Source organism: Lepidochelys kempii, chromosome 6 (assembly GCF_965140265.1).
Source record: "Lepidochelys kempii isolate rLepKem1 chromosome 6, rLepKem1.hap2, whole genome shotgun sequence".
In the NCBI taxonomy this organism is placed as follows: domain Eukaryota; kingdom Metazoa; phylum Chordata; order Testudines; family Cheloniidae; genus Lepidochelys; species Lepidochelys kempii.
The window spans coordinates 7339735-7356321 of NC_133261.1; the positions used below are offsets into that span (position 1 = coordinate 7339735).

The following is a 16587-nucleotide window of genomic DNA, read 5'->3' on the forward strand; positions in this document are numbered from 1 at the left end:
GAAAGAAATTAGTAGACCTTACATATCCTGCTTTCTTTGTATGTGTCCGTCTTCCTTAGATCATAAGGTCTTTGTATTGTTAAGGAAAAGTTAGCACATGTGACTCCATTTTGGTTTGGGGCCCACCATTGTCTAAAAGCAAGCACATCATGCACCAGGAGGAGTGTTCCTTAGACACTGCATCCCTGTGAAAATCCTCCTCCTTGTCTCCAGCCTGCCTTGACTCCCAGTATCTGGTTTTTGTCAGTCTCTAACTCCCTATCTCCTGGCCTGTGATGTGAGGCCTCCCATGCTGATAATAAAAGTTCCTGATGCATGGCTTTAGGACCATGCTGTGTAATTAACATACTGGTTTAGCACGAGGAATGCACCAAGCAGGGATAGGTGGTAGATGAGAAAAGGGTTTGTATATTGGCTAAGGTTTCCGATGCAGGAGGGCAATATGCTTTGCTAAAAAGTATATAACCTTTGTATAATCTGTATTCGGGGTCCCCTCCTGGCTAGCAGGGGGGCACCACGCTGAGCCTAAAAACTTGGTGTTTTGTGGGAACTCTGCAGTTGTGGACTTTGTTTATGTGCCTCAGCCTAGATTCGAACTGTGCATGACCTATCAGGTATAATTCGTAACAGCATTTGTGTGCGTGTCCTACCAGGTATAATTCGCAGCAGTTGTGTGCATGTCCTACCAGGTGTAATTCGCAGCAGTTTTAGGGAGTGTCCTTACTCTCTCTGTTTTGTAAAGCACACACGATTGGTACTGAACAGATAAATAATGGGTACATCACCAAAAAACAAACAAAAAACAAAAGAAAACCCACCTTTGTCATAAAGGTTGGTCTCCTCAGTAAAGTAAGCCATAAAAATTAGGACCGAGGCTACGAAGTCAAGTACTCTCAAGTTAGGAAATACCAGAATGAGTATTGCCCATGAAACATTAACTCTGCAATAAATGAGGCAGGGATCCTGCAGACAACAGACTCCTTCAATACACAGCCACAGGGCAGAGAATTCTGTGCACTGAATAAGGCAGGGGTCGCGAGGGAAAAAAATAACATAGGATCATGTAACTAACATCTGCATCATCGGGCAAAGGCACAAAAGGACTGAATTAAGGGTGCCACGGCAACACTTATTTGGACATTTGCTAACCTGAAAATTCTAAACTTTGTAACCTTTTAATCCTTTTTAAAACCTTGACTTAGTATTTCCTAATTATTTGATGGTTTAATTTATTGATGAAAGCTTACCTAAGAAGCGTTAAATGAAGGGTTTTTGATTTCTTAATTTCCTTTGTTTTTGAATAGAAAGAACATCTATTATATATGTGCTGTTTAAACAATGAAGCTCTTACTGATATATTGTTTTCAGTATATATTTTATTGCCATTCTTATCTTTGTGAAGGTCCCTTTTCACCAATCAATGCTGTGTTGATCAGAGTATAGAAAGTAATTAAATTAAACTGTATTAAAATAAAACTCATTTTCTGCAACTTCAGTATCAGTGAAAGTTCTAAGCTCTAATCCTCAATTTATAAGAAGCAGATAAACAATATCCAAGTAAAAGAGCAGGAATTTTGCCTCTTATTTTCACTGAGCCTTTACTAAGGAAAGTAGCAAACAATTGCTCTTTGAAAAGAAACACTGTACTGTACCACAGTACAAACCCAAATGAGCCCAGCAGGAGACTGTCCTGCTTATCCAAATCTGGTCCTGTTTCATTACAAACTTCCTTTCTGTGATGATGTTCTGGTAAGAAGGGGGCAATCAGTTGTCAAAGGTAGCTGTTGCCATGGCAGCCAGGGGCTAGTCATTCTCCCCAGGTGTGACAAGGAGCTGGAGGCAGGGAGCGCTGAGTGGTGGATTATCTCTGATGTCACAATGCTACTGCTCAGGCAGCACCAGTGGGCAGCAAATGTGCAGTGTGTGTGTGTCGGGGGGGGGGGAACAGGCTTTCCCAGTGCTCCCGTTTCCCCAGATTTCCTAAAGAAACCAACAACATAACACCGAATGCACATTAGTGATTGTTCCACACACATGCTAATTAGTAGCTGAAATTTGATTCAAAGTCCCGATGGCATGTTTAGAAACCAGTGTTCCAAAACAAGGAGAGACCTTGTAAAACAGAAAATTTGGATGCTCTGGTGTATTTGTGGTTCTGTTAAAATTGAATACTGCGACTTTAAATTTTGGGCACGGTTCCTGGACCTACTTGCATGCTAAGCAGCTCAGTGGGGGTGTAGCAGCAGTCAGTCAGCAGGTACCCAGTGAATTGTGCCTCTCTGTTATAGGCAGAAGCTTACATTCTCTCCTTCTGATTTTGGGGTTCTTATGTGTTTTTGTTCTGGTCTTAAGAAACAAATTAGCGAGACATTGCAAACTTCCAGCAAGAATCATTTATGTTTTTCTCTAACTTCTCTGCTTGTGTGCCAGAAAACCTAAAAGACACAATCTCATAAAAAAATGAAATAAAATTCTGCAGCCAAAAGTCCTAACTTCCCCCATACTAATTTCCCCCTACTCTTACTGACACCTTCTGGTCAACTGTTTGAAATGGGCCACCCTCATTGCCACGACAAAAGTGATTTTTCCTCCTCTGGTATCCTACTCTTAATTGAATTGTCTCGTTGGAACATGTCCATCTCAATGATATTTCGTTTGCTGGGAGTCCCAACCAAAATGGGATCGTGGAGGAGTTCAGAGGTTGCTGTTGGGGGGTTACAGCGTTGCCACGCTCACTTCTGTGCTGCCTTCAGACCTGGGCTCTGAGGGCAGCAGCCAAGAATCTTTCTGAAGTGAGAGGAGGTTCTAAGATGTGCGGATGGGTCCCTGCTGCTGAGAGCACCTCAGCTGGGGGCTCCTACCTACTAGTCCCCTGGCAAATTAATGCAAGGACCAATTTGGGGGCATCCTTAAAAATGGACCCCTGAGCCCCAGAAGGAACTGCAAGGGATGCCCTGAGCCCCAGCTGCAGATGCCGGGCAGACACCCAGAGTGCCGAGAGCAGTGGGGAGGGGCATGAAAGTCCTGAGCTCAGCACCCCAGCCTTGGCTGCAGCCACAGGGGTCAGAAGCCCCAAGCCCAGACACCCAGAGACGTGCCTGGAGCAGAAGTTGCCAAGGCCAAACCCCTGAGCCCAATGCCGGGCTGATGCAGTGCACTCACTTCTGCATGCCTCTGGTGCATCTGATATCCCCAGCCCAGCAGACAAACAGCTAGGAGGCCCCTACTGGGTTCTCCTGGCTGGAGGGATCCCAGCAGGACAGGGAGATCGGATTTCATGGGGCAGGGCTAATTCGATCTTGCCAAGAAAGGCAAAACAAGAACCAACAGCTGTCAGTTGAAGCCAGAGAAATTCAGATGAGAAGTAAGGCACACATTTTTGACAGTGAGGGAGACTAACCACTGAAACAAATAGAAAAGGAGGACTTGTGGCACCTTAGAGACTAACACATTTATTTGAGCATAAGCATTCGTGAACTACAGCTCACTTCATCAAATGCATGCAGTGGAAAATACATTGGGGAGATTATTATTATTATTATTTTCTTTGTTGGGCCTGTCCTGTCGTAGGTAACTTCTGGGTACTCTTCTGGCTCTGTCAATCTGTTTCTTCACTTCAGCAGGTTGGTATTGTAGTTGTAAGAATGCTTGATAGAGATCTTGTAGGTGTTTGTCTCTGTGTGAGGGGTTGGAGCAAATGCAGTTGTATCGTAGAGCTTGGCTATAGACAATGGATTGTGTGGTGTGGTCTGGATGAAAGCTGGAGGCATGTAGGTAGGAAGAGCGGTCAGTAGGTTTCCGGTATAGGGTGGTGTTTATGTGACCATCCCTTCTTAGCACCGTAGTGTCCAGGAAGTAGATCTATTGTGCGGACTGGTCCAGGCTGAGGTTGATGGTGGGATGGAAATTGTTGAAATCATGGTGGAATTCCTCAAGGGCTTCTTTTCCATGGGTCCAGATGTTGAAGATGTCATCAATGTAGCGCAAGTAGAGTAGGGGCATTAGGGGACGAGAGCTGAGGAAGCGTTGTTCTAAGTCAGCCATAAAAATGTTGGCATACTGTCGGGCCATGCGGATACCCATGGCAGTGCCGCTGATTTGAAGGTATACATTGTCCCAAATGTGAAATAGTTATAGGTGAGGACAAAGTCACAAAGTTCAGCCACCAGGTTTGCCATGACATTATCGGTGATACTATTCCTGATGGCTTGTAGTCCATCTTTGTGTGGAATGTTTGTGTAGAGGGCTTCTACATCCATCGTGGCCAGGATGGCCTTTTCTGGAAGATCACTGATGGATTGTAGTTTCCCCAGGATGTCGGTGGTGTCCCGACATAGCTGGGAGTGCTGGTAGCGTAGGGCCTGGGGAAGAGGTGGATTCTCTGTTTCCTGGTATCCTCACATCACAACTGGTTATCATTCTGGAAGGTGCCATGGCACCTTTTTGTGAATTACAAGCAATTGGGCTTAATATGGTGGTAATCATGTGAAATGTCATAGCCAGTGAAATAGAGGCCGGATTAGGAGATCAAATCGTTTCACAACCGATGCCTCTATGAAAAACTCAGTGTGGGGTGAGGCATAGACTCTGCTGTTTTACTGGGTGGCCCTCTTGCTCCCCAGAATCAATAATGAGCAAGTGGGGTGATCCAGGGTGCAGCTGAAACATCCAGCCGGGCTGGCCAGGGGCAGACATCAGGCCTGCAAGGGAAAGGTGAGTGTGGCAGTGACTTCACAAAGGCCTTTGGCAGGAACTCAGCCTATTGGGCAAAGATGATGAGGCGGGTGTGACCCCACAGAGCTCCCTTGACAACAGCCCGGCAGGACAGGGGTGTGGGGCAGGGGGAACCTCGGAGACCCCTGTAGCCTTGCTGCAGCAAGCCTCCATCTCGCGGTCTCTCAGTGGGGACCAAGAGACGGTTGGTGTGGAGGAGATTCTCGGGATTATTTTTATGACTGTATTGATTGTGTGGAAAGAAATCGTCATCTGTGTAGAAGGTAAGAAAAAATATAGGCTCTAAGCAGAAGATGGGGGACCCTATCCTAGCAGATTCAAAGGCATCCCCACCCTCCCAGTGAAAAAGTTTTTCCTAATATCCAAGCCTTCCACACTGCAACTTGAGATCATTGCTCCTTGTTCTGTCATCTGCCAGCTCTATGAATTTCATGAGAATCAATCTTTCATTAGGAAAATAATTCAAAAATACAAAGACAAAAAACGTGAAGTGAAATGAATCCATCCTGATCTTCAGTGTCTGGGGGGTGTGGCCTCGGAGGCCAGACTGAGACCCTCATTGGCTAGGGACACCCAGGAAGCCAGTAAAATAATTCCAGTCCTCTTTGCAACCAAGCCTCCATAATCCAAGGAACACCTGAGGGCTGCGGGAGATAGAGGAGTGCTGAGAATGTCTAACTCATGGTTGAAAATACAGAGATGTGTGATTGGCTTTGGATGGGGGACAAGTATCAAATCTGTTGGGGTTCTTGCCCCAAACAACAATCACCCATTGTCCTTTAGAGCACAAGGGCTCTCACACGCCTGACGTGCTCAAATCTCTTGCCTGCTAGGACTTAGAGAATTTTCTCCATCTCCATGATAGAGAGGGAAAGAGAAAAGAAGTGACCTCTCTTTGGTCACAAACCACGGTCATACTGGAGCTAGAAAGAGAAGCATAAGAAAAACGGTGTATGAAAATGTTTTGCATTTAAAACTGATTTCTTAAACAAAGGAAATTTGAAGTGTGGCTAGTGAACTAAAATGATACGTTCTGGTTTTCACGTGTTTCTAGATTTAGGAACTAGTATATCCATCCCCTCACACCTAGTTTTTATCCATAGATTGAGGGAGGAAAAGAAGTTTGCCTGTTTTGTGAACTCTCAATGGCTTTCTTGAATTTCAACGAACGAATCATTGAACTGAACTCTTTGAATAAACTGAAAAGAAGACAATAGTTTCTGCACCTTCCAAGGAAGCTATTGCTGTCCAAAGCTGGCTTAGCATTTCAGCTAACTTTGCTTCCAGGGCTTTAGCTATCATGTCAGTGGTGTGACTCTCTCAAAAACTTGGCAGTGAACATGTTCGATTTCATGTTATTTTTTCCTCTTCTCTTTAAATTATTGAAGAGATTTTCATAAATTTTGCCCTTAATTTAAAATAGATGATTTTTTTGGTCAAGCTGGGCCTTACAAATCTCTAAGGATGAAGATTCCACCACCTCCATAGGTCACACTCAGGGCCAGGGAGGCTGGGAATAGAAGAAAATCACCAGTGAAAGCCAGGAGTCCAGATTCCCACCCCCCTGCCTCAGTCACAACAACAAGTCACACTCAGAGCCAGGGAGACTGTGAATCGAGTCCCGCTGGCACTTCCCGGCTCTGGAAGGGACTGTTCCTCTCGTGGTTAGTGCGGGAGCCTGGACAAAGGCTCCATCCCTGGCTCTATCCCTGACTCCCTCAACGACCCTGAGGCAGTGGCTTCTCCTGCCCAGGCCTCTGTTTCCCTCACTGGGGCTGGGGACACTCCCCTACAGCCCTTGGGTCATCACGCTTCAGGAATATGCTTGAGATACGAGGAGACCTGGAGATGGGAGGTGTGCTGCTGGCCATAGGTCAGTGTTGTAAACCCCCGGTTGCTAGGCTGAGTTTATCCATCCCCTGACAATAAAACGTCATCTTGTTTTCACAGCCACTTTCGATCTGCAGGCTTCTACTCCCTGCTCTGCTGGCAGAGCATTGGGCAGCACCCTTTCCAGCCCACCTTGGTGCAGGAGATCAAGGAGGAGGGCAAGAGACTAGGCCTCAGTGAGTATCTGCCATCCAGCGCTTTCCCATCTAGAGCAAGTGAGTGGAGTTCTCCAGAGCCATCCCCAGTGTGGTGGGAATGGGCCAGCAAGAGGGCTCCCAGCCCTTCCCTGGCAGGAGATTGTTCCCCACGTCGAGAGTCTTTGGGGAGGGCAGAACCTGCCAGGTGCTGAACACCCACAACCGCAATCAGTGAAATCAGTGGGAACTGAGGGCGACTCCTCCCTCCCAGCATTGGCACCTTGTGAACTTTCGCTGGGGACTGTCCGGGTGCTGCTCTTTCCCTGGCCTGGGAGGGAGCGGGGCCTTCTGGGGTGGAGGGAGCTGCTTGTCCAAACTAACAGAGAGCCCCACTGCTCTGAAAGGACGAGACTCCCCTGGTGTCACAGGGCCCCAGGGGTGAGGGGGAACGTTGGGAGCAGCCTGTGCTGTGAGCTGCTGCCAGTGGGTGTGGACGGCAGCCCCCATGCCCTGGGGTGGGGTGTGTGGTGAGGAGAAATTGCCTCAGCGGAGGGGAGGTGGATGGAGGAACAGGCAGGCACATTAATGAGAGGCTGCTTTGAATCCAGACTCATGGCTGCTCCCCACTCATTCCCAGGATGCAGCGGCTGAGGCGGATGCTGAGGAGGAAGGCCGGGCTGGTGGCTCCGGAGCCGGTAGGGAGCAGCGTCCGGCTTTCCCAGGAGGAGAGCGGCCCCTCTGTCCCCGCGGGCGGGGAAGAGGCCAGTGGCCAGGCGAGGAGGAGGAGCTCCCTGGCTTTCTGGAGGAGGAGGAAGACACCAGCTCCCTTAGCATGCCCTGAGGCCCCTTCTGCTCCCAAATGGAGGTGGCCCAGGGTGATGCTATGTAGGAGGGACCCAAGAGAGGGTGGGAGCCTGGGAAGGTGGCTCTGCAGCTTCCTTCACAGGAAGCGGAGGAGCCAGGAGCCGCACCCCAGTGCCCAACCGGAGCCATCCACCAGCCTGGCCACCGAGGAGCCCCCAGCCAGCCCAGAGCAGGAGCTGGGCGACTCTGGCACGGGGACCAGCAGCTCCTCCTTCTCCCGAGGGGCCAGCAGCCCCTCCGTAGGGTCTGAGAGCCCTGAGGCTGAAGGCTCCTTTTGTGCAGGTGAGGGGAGACCCACGGGACAGGGGGGAGGACAGGGGCAGCGTGGGACTAGTAACACCCTGTCAAGGTTTCTTCCCTACTCTGAACTTTACGGTACAGAGGTAGGGACCTGCATGAAAGACCCCTAAGCTTATTTTTACCAGCTTAGGTTAAAAAAACTTTCCCAAGGTATAAACTTTGCCTTGTCCTTGAACAGTCTGCTGCCACCACGAAGCATTTTAAACAAAGAACAGGGAAAGAGACCACTTGGAGACGTTTTCCCCCAAAATATTTCCCCCAGCCCTACACCCCCTTTCCTGGGGAAGGCTTCATAATAATATTTACCAATTGGTAAAGGTGAACACAGACCCAAAGTCTTGGATTTTAAGAACAATGAAAAATTAATTAGGTGTTTAAAAGACGAATTTTAATTAAAGAAAAGAGAAAAGAATCACCTATATAAAGTTAGGATGGTAAATACCTTACAGGGTAATTAGATTTAAAACAGAGAATTTCTTGAGGCAAAACCTTAAGTTACAAAAAGACACAAAAACAGGAATATACATTTCCTTCAAAGTTAGTAACAGCCCGTTTGTTGAGCCATTTATGAAACAGATTTGTTATTTGGTTTACATAAGCCACATTAGTTCAGGCCTTTTTTAAGGGTTTGAAATTTTACTTTGTAAGTTTTAGGTGTAACTTGAAATTGGCGATTTGGCTGTATTGCGGTACAAATGGCCTGTAATATCTGGCCAAGCCTAAGAAGGATTGGACCAGTTTTTTTTTTTTTTTTTTTAACTTTGGGACAGGCCACTTTTGGATAGCATTCACTTTGGCCTGTAGGGGGTTGATAGTTTCTTGACCCACCTGATGTTCAAGGTAAGCTACTCTGTTTAGGCCTATTTGACACTTTTTAGTCTTAACAGTTAGTTTTGCCTCCCTTATGCGCTTGAAGACTTTTTGTAGGTATTCCAGGTGTTTTGCCCAGGATTACAAAAATATGGCCACATCATCAAGGTCTGCGAGTGCACATTTTTCCAATTCCATTAGGAGACCATCTACAAGTTTTTGGAAGGTGGCGGGTGCATTCTGCAGCCTGAAAGAGAGCACATTAAATTCATACAGCCCGACATGTGTGATGAAGGCGGACCTTTTCTTGGCGGATTTATTTAGCGGTACCTGCCAGTACCCCTGGGTTAAGTCCAAGATAGGGATGAACTGGGCCCGTCCCAGTTTCTTCACTAGTTTATTTGTTCGTGGCATTGGATAGTTATTTGGGAGCGTTACAGCATTCAGCTTATGGTAGTCCACGCAAAAACGTATTTCCCCATTTGGGTTGGGAACTAGAACCACTGGAGATGCCCATGCACTGCCAGAGGGGCAGATTACACCCATTAGTAGCATATCCTGGATCTTCCATTATATAGCAGATTTAGCTTGAGGAGACACCCGGTAAGGTCGGGCTCTAATTGGGTGAGCATTACCTGTGTCAATGGAGTTGTATGCCCCTTCAGTCAGTCCTGGGTGGCTGAGAACGTCGGCGTGTAGCTAGTGCACAGCTCCTTGATTTGCTGTCGCTGCATATGCCCAAGGGTCATGGAGAGGTTTACCTTTTCCACACCACCAGCACTTTTTCCTTTGTAGTAGACACCTTTAGGCCACTCAGCGTTATCTCCTCCCTGGGCTGTAAACTGACAAATCTTTAATTCTTTGGAATAAAAGGGCTTTAGAGAATTAATATGGTACACCTTAAGCTTTCGGTTGGAGGTGGTGAATGCTATGAGATAATTAACAGCTCCCAGGAGCTCCTGGACCATTAATGGCCCTTCCCACAACGCTTTTATTCTGTGGGCCTAGAGTGCCTTCAAGACCATTACCTGGTCCCCTACATTGAAGGAACACTTTCTGGCATGTTTATCATACCAGACTTTTGGCTCTTTTTGAGCATCCTGTAGGTTTTCTTTAGCAAGGGCTAAAGAGGTTCGGCAGGTGTTTTGTAGGTTGGTTACAAAGTTCAGAATGTTAGTTCCTGGAGAAGGTGTAAACCCCTCCCATTGCTGCTTTACCAACTGTAATGGCCCCTTAACCTCGTGGCCATATACAAGTTCAAATGGTGAAAACCCTAAACTGGGATGTGGTACAGCTTTGTAGTCAAAGAGCAACTGCTGCAACACTAGGTCCCAATTATTGGAGTGCTTATTTACAAATGTACGTATTATGGCTTCCAAAGTTTCATTAAACTTCTCCACCATGGCATTTGTTTGATGGTGGTAAGGAGTGGCAACCAAGTGGTTCACCCCATGAGCTTCCCAAAGGCATTCCATAGTTCCTGCCAGGAAATTAGTTCCTGCATCTGTAAAGATGTTGGAGGGCCAACTTACCCTGGCAAAAATGTCTGCTGCTGCTTGGCACACACTTTTAGCCCTGGTGTTGCTTAGAGCTACTGTTTCTGGCCATCGGGTGGCAAAATCCATGAAAGTCAGTATGTACTGCTTTCCTCTGGGTGTCTTTTTTGGAAAAGGACCCAGAATATTTACAGCTACTTGCTGAAATGGAACCTCAATGATGGGGAGTGGCTGGAGAGGGGCTTTGATCTGGTCTTGGGGTTTTCCCACTCTGTGGCACACCTCACAAGACCGGACATAGGTAGAAACATTCTTGCCCATTCCCTCCCAGTGGAACGACTTTCCCAAATGGTTTTTGGTTCTGTTCACCCCAACATGGCCACTAGGATGATCGTGGGCTAAGCTTAATAGCATTACCTGGTACTTAGTTGGAACTACCAACTGTCTCTGAGGATGCCAGTTTTCCTCGTATCCACCAGAAAGAGTTTGCTTGCATAAAAGTCCCTTTTTTACAACAAACCTGGATTGATTCGAAGACCTGAGAGGCGGTGGGTTGCTCCGTGCCGCCGTGCAAGCTCTCTGGAGGCTTTGATCTGCTTTCTGTTCGGTCTGGAACTGTTCCCTTGATGCTGGAGACATCAGTTCCCCATTGGATTGTGGACCTGGGCTTGGTCCCTCTGGAAGTGATGCAGGTGATGGGGCTGTTTTAGTTGACTGTGAACCGCTCTTGGCTGGTGCACTATGTTGGGGTTCAGGCTCTGGCTGAGCCTCTTGTGTAGGGTTATCCGCTGCTGCCAGTGCAGGTTGGGTGGGGCCCTCTGGTGCTGGGGTTGAAAGTACTGGATTCAGTGCTGGCAATGGTTCTGATGCTGTTTTTTTTGCCGGTTCCAGTTCTGGGACTGGCTCTGTCTGGGTCTCTGTGACTGGATTCACTACTGCTGTTGCAGACGTTGGTATGGGGTCTGGTTCCAACATCTTTAACTGGGTCCTGGTAGAAGTCTCCAGAACAGAGCTAGGTGTGACAGCTTGCTTAGCCTGGCTGCGGGTGACCATTCCCACCTTCTTGGCTAGCTTCACATGATTGGCCAAGTCTTCCCTCAACAGCATGGGGATGGGATAATTATCATAGACTCTAAAAGTCCACGTTCCTGACAAGCCCTTGTAGCGAACAGACAACTTGTCTGTAGGCAAGTCAAAAGAGTTGGACTTGAAGGCTTGAATCATTGCTTGGACCTCTGGGTCGATTAAATTGGGGTCCACTAAGGAAGCCATGGATAGCCAACACTCCGGTGTCCCTCCATTTTGTGACCTTCTTCCTGCCAACAATCACAGTTTCCCTCTGCTCTGAGGGTGTCTGGGAGGCATCTGGGCCTGAGGACCTCTGGTGTGATTTCGGTGCAATGAACTGTAATTTCCAGGGGTTCTTGGGGCAGTTGGCCTTTACATGTCCCGGCTTGTTACATTTAAAACTTTGCCCAGCTAACTGGTTACTGGGGCGAGGTGGGTTGCTGGAGAACGGTGTAGTGGGACAACAAGGTGTCTGGAGTGTTCCTTGGAGTATAGTTGGGGCCTTGGGCTGCCCCGGGTAGTAGGGTGTGGTCTGAGGGTGTCCCTTCTGGTATCCGCTCCAACTGTGACCAGGGTTGTTCCTCTCTCCTCCCTCCACCCGTTTTGTTCCGGTTTGCCCCGCCTCTCTGGCAGTCTGGGACTGCTTGTATTGATCAGCATAAAAAGCAAGACTTCCTGCTGAGTCCATTTTTTTATCCCATAAACACTGCTTTCTATCATCCTTGGACATATTCAGGAATTGCTCCTGTATTATCAAATCCCGTATTCCTCCAAAGCTAGTTACATCCTGTCCATTGAGCCATTTCTCAAACAGATCTGTTCTCTGGTTTACATAAGCCACATTACTTAGTCCAGGTCCTCTCTTAAGGGCTTTCACTTTTACTCTGTAAGTTTCAGGTGTAACTTGAAATTGTTTTAAAACCAAACCCTTGGATTGATTATAGTTCGAAGCCTCCTCAATCACCATCTTATTGAATATGTCCAGAGCTCTTCCAGGCAATTTTGCAGCCGACCTGGTCATCTTGTGAGCTTCAGGGATTTGATGGAGTGTGCACAGTCTCTCAAAGGTGAGAAAATAATCAGAAATATCACTGGATTCATTATACTGTGGACATAGTGTAATGGATTGTTGGGGAAGGATTGTTAGGGTTATTTGGTATATTCTGCCGAGCCTTTGCCTTCTCCATCTCCAGTGTATGCTTCCTCTCTTTTTCCTTCTCCTCCTCTGCATGCTTCCTTTCTTTTTTCCTTTGCCTCCATTTCTTTTTCCTTTGCCTCCATTTCTTTTTCTTTTGCCTTCATTTTCTCTGTCTGAGTTCGACCCATCTTTTATGTTCCTTTTGTTTTTCCTCAGCCTCAAATCTGGCTAATTGCAGCTTCTGTTGAACATGGCATTCTGTCCTCCTAACCTCTCTGTTTTTAACTCACTTTACACCCAGGAGTTAGAAATAAAGCAAAAAAACCCAAAAACCCTGACTTGTAAAATTTTGCTGTGCTGTAACCTGATACCTTTCTTCTTTGATAGCTGTTCTCAGCCTACAGAAAACTCCTACAGAAAAATTAATTAGGTTTTTAATTTTAATTAAAGTAAAGGTAAAAGAATTACCTCTGTAAAATCAGGATGGTAAATACCTTACAGGGTAATCAGATTTAAAACATAGAGAATCCTTCTAGGCAAAACCTTAAGTTACAAAAAGACACAAAAACAGGAATATACATTCCCTCCAACACAGCTTATTTTACCAGGCATTAAACAAAAGAAAATCTAACACATTTGCTAGTTAGATTACTTACTAACTTAACAGGAGTTGGAAGGCTTGCATTTCTGATTTGTCCCCAGCAAAAGCATTACACAGACAGACAGAACCCTTTATTTATTTAGCCCCCCGCCCCCCTCCAGATTTGAAAGTATTTTGTTCCCTCATTGGTCATTTTGGGTTAGGTGCCAGCGAGGTTATCTTAGCTTCTTAACCCTTTAGAGGTGAAAGGGTTTTGCCTCTGGCCAGGAGGGATTTTATAGCACTGTATACACAAAGGTGGTTACCCTTCCCTTGATATTTATGACACACCCTGTGCCCATTGGCTCACCAAGGCGCCAGGACGGAGCCACGGGAGCCCCACTGACACCAGTGGGAGTGGCCCAGCCACACTCCATGGCAGGAGATGCTGGGCAGAGTTGGGGGAGCTCCAGCCTCCCCTGATAATATTGGGCGGGGGCTGATGGCCACGGGGCCCTGAGGCTGATGGGGCTGAGGTCATCTCTGGGAAGGGCAGGGTGGGGACCTCGATGCCATGAGGTTCCTTGTTGAGGATGGGGGACATTGAGCCATTTCTCTACCCTGCATTCTCACAGCAGTAGCATAAATGATGCTTTTCTCCTTCTTTCCCTGGTGCAGAGACCCTCAGTGCCCAGCTGGAGGAGGAGGAGGAGGAGGAGGATGTGTCCCCTGAACAAGACACCATCAGGGTCATCCAGCAGCACCTCCAGGGCAGAGTTGAGGTACAAAAATCTTCCAGCTGCACTGCCCCCAAGTCTGTCCTGCCCCTTCTTCCATCCCCACCCACATTCGGGGTCTTGTCCCAGAGAATCCATCACCCGCAATGGGGGGCACTTCTCCCCTGTTACCTGGCACCCCAAAGTGGGGGTGTTCATCTCATGCAGGCCAAGGTGTCCGCTCCCCGCCGACACTGCCAAGTTACAACCCCAGTCTGTGCAGGGTGACACTGGTTTTGGGAAGAGGGGCGGCTTTCCCTGTCCAACTCCAGGGAGGTCCCGAGACCTGGAGCTTTTGTAGGTGGGTGGGGAGGTCCCTACCTGACCGTCTCTCTCTCTCTCTCCCCCAACCCCACTCTTAGTGGGTGGAGGACAGGGCCAAACAGCTCCGCTTCCTCCACGCTGTCCCACGTCTGTGCTTGTCGGCACAGCAGCAGGGGTGGGACACTCTGGAGCCGCACTTCTCCAAAGCGGCCCTTGTGGAGAGCATTGCGGTGAGTGGGACCCCGTGCCCGGCTCCTGGGGTGAGGGAGCCCAACATGGCAGGAAGAGTTAGTGGGGCTGGAGGGGGAAGCAGAGGACAGGGCTTCCTGGGGCTGAGGGCTGGGAAAGAGCAGGGAAAGAGGAAATTCTGACACTGATGGGGAACTGGCAGTGTGGAAATTGTAAGGCCGGAGGGGCAGCTGAGGCTGAGGGGAGGGAAGAATTGGGTGGGAGAGGGGGAAGGAAAGAGTAAGTTTGATGGATGGGAGGAATGGGGAGGCCAGCTGGTTGGGGGTGGGGGTGACACTGACTGTTTCTGCAGAGCACTTTGGCCTCCTCCCTGGGAAGCGCCTGTGGGTCAACAGGGCCTGAATCTCACATGCAATTTTATCTCCTTGGGGTCTCTCAGGAGCTGATTGAAGATCTGCCCATGGTGTCTGAGCCGAGCTCCATCGTCTCCAGGTCCATGGCCGCGGTTTGCAGCCTCAGGTACCAGGACCCTCCCATCCAGCTGCCCTAACCCTGGTGCAGATCCTCTCGGGCCTAGATTAAGCCCAGCCGTGGCTGTTTGCATCCCCCAGCAGAGGAGCTGGGAACATCCCCTCTTTCCTGGCTGGGGGTGATTTCACTCCCGTAACGTGACAGTGGCCATAGGGAGGGATCATTGCAGGGGAGGAGGGTCATGTGCATGACACTGCCAGTGCCACTCCGGTGCTGCCAAGCATAACACGGGCTCCTCTTTCCCTCCAGCAAACTGAAGCCACCACTTGCCCTGGAGCTGGAGTCACGCCTCCTGCGGGCTCTACTCTACACCATCTTCACCATGGGCACGGGGCAGGACACCACCCACTTCCGGGTAGGTCATGATCCTACTTCTCTGTCCCAGGAGCAGGAGCGGCCTCTGGTCCCTGCCCCCTCGGTTTGATGGAGCTGCTGAGAATAGGGGAGGGGTGAGCAGAGCGGGAGGCAAGCCGGGGCAGGGCGTGTGGGGTGGGGGGGATGACACAAACTGCAAGGGAGGGCCCCTTCCCGCCAGTGAGGATTGCGTTACCCCTCTGTGGCTGATCCCAGCCTTCCCTCTTCTCCTCATTCTGTGCTCTGCTGCCTGGACTTTCCCAGGGATCCTACCTCCCACCCATTGCGGTTTGGCTTTTCCATATTCTGCTGGGTACCAGGCCCTGCGCAGAGAACTGCTAAGGGCAAGGATTGAAGAGCCAGCAGGCATCCAGCCATGAACTCTTGCTAAGTGTCCCTGCAGTGATGTGAATGGCAGAGGCCAGGATGTACCTTTTGGGTCTGGCCAGGGCTCCCCAGAGAACCCTCCTGGTCCCCTGAGAGGGGTAGCCCCATGTCCCATGACTGACGGGTGCTCCCTCTTCTTGAAGGCTGTCAAGGTTCCTTCCCCACTCTGAACTCTAGGGTACAGTTGTGGGGACCTGCATGAAGACCTCCTAAGCTTACTTTTACCAGCTTAGGTTAAAACTTCCCCAAGGTACAAACTATTTTACCCTTGGATTTCCACTACCACCACTAAACTTTATCTGGGTTTATTGGGAAAATGTAGTTTGGACACGCCTTTCCCCCCAAAATCCTCCCAACCCTTGCACCCCACTTCCTGGGAAGGTTTGGTAAAAATCCTCACCAATGTGCATAGGTGACCACAGACCCAAGCCCTTGGATCTTAGAACAATGAAAAAGCATTCAGTTTCCTTACAAGAAGACTTTTAATAGAAGTAAAAAGAAAAGAATTACCTCTGTAAAATCAGGATGGTAAATACCTTACAGGGTAATTAGATTCAAAACATAGAGAATCCCTCTAGGTAAAACCTTAAGTTACAAAAAAGACACACAGACAGGAATAGTCATTCTATTCAGCACAGCTCTTTTCTCAGCCATTTCAAGAAATCATAATCGAACACATACGTAGCTAGATTACTTACTAAGTTCTAAGACTCCATTCCTGTTCTGTCTCCGGCAAAAGCATCACACAGACAGACACAGACCCTTTGTTTTTCTCCCTCTTCCCAGCTTTTGAAAGTATCTTGTCTCCTCATTGGTCATTTTGGTCAGGTGCCAGAGAGGTTACCTTTAGCTTCTGAACCCTTTACAGGTGAGAGGATTTTTCCTCTGGCCAGGAGGGATTTTAAAGGGGTTTACCCTTGCCTTTATATTTATGACACAGGCTCTGCACAACACCTACTTAGAGAGCCTGGACACCATGCTCGGGGGCCTGCTGGCAGAGACCCCCACCACGGACAAGCTGCAGCACCTCTTGGAGGTGAGCAGAATGGGAGGGTCTGGGGGGAGGGGG

General features: G+C 48.6%; 1 pseudogene; it reads right to left on the minus strand.

Annotated features, from left to right (window-relative positions):
• Positions 1-14744, minus strand: part of LOC140912860 (up-regulator of cell proliferation-like) — a 95394-nt pseudogene extending 80650 nt beyond the window's left edge.
• Positions 14745-16587: the final 1843 nt, after the last annotated feature.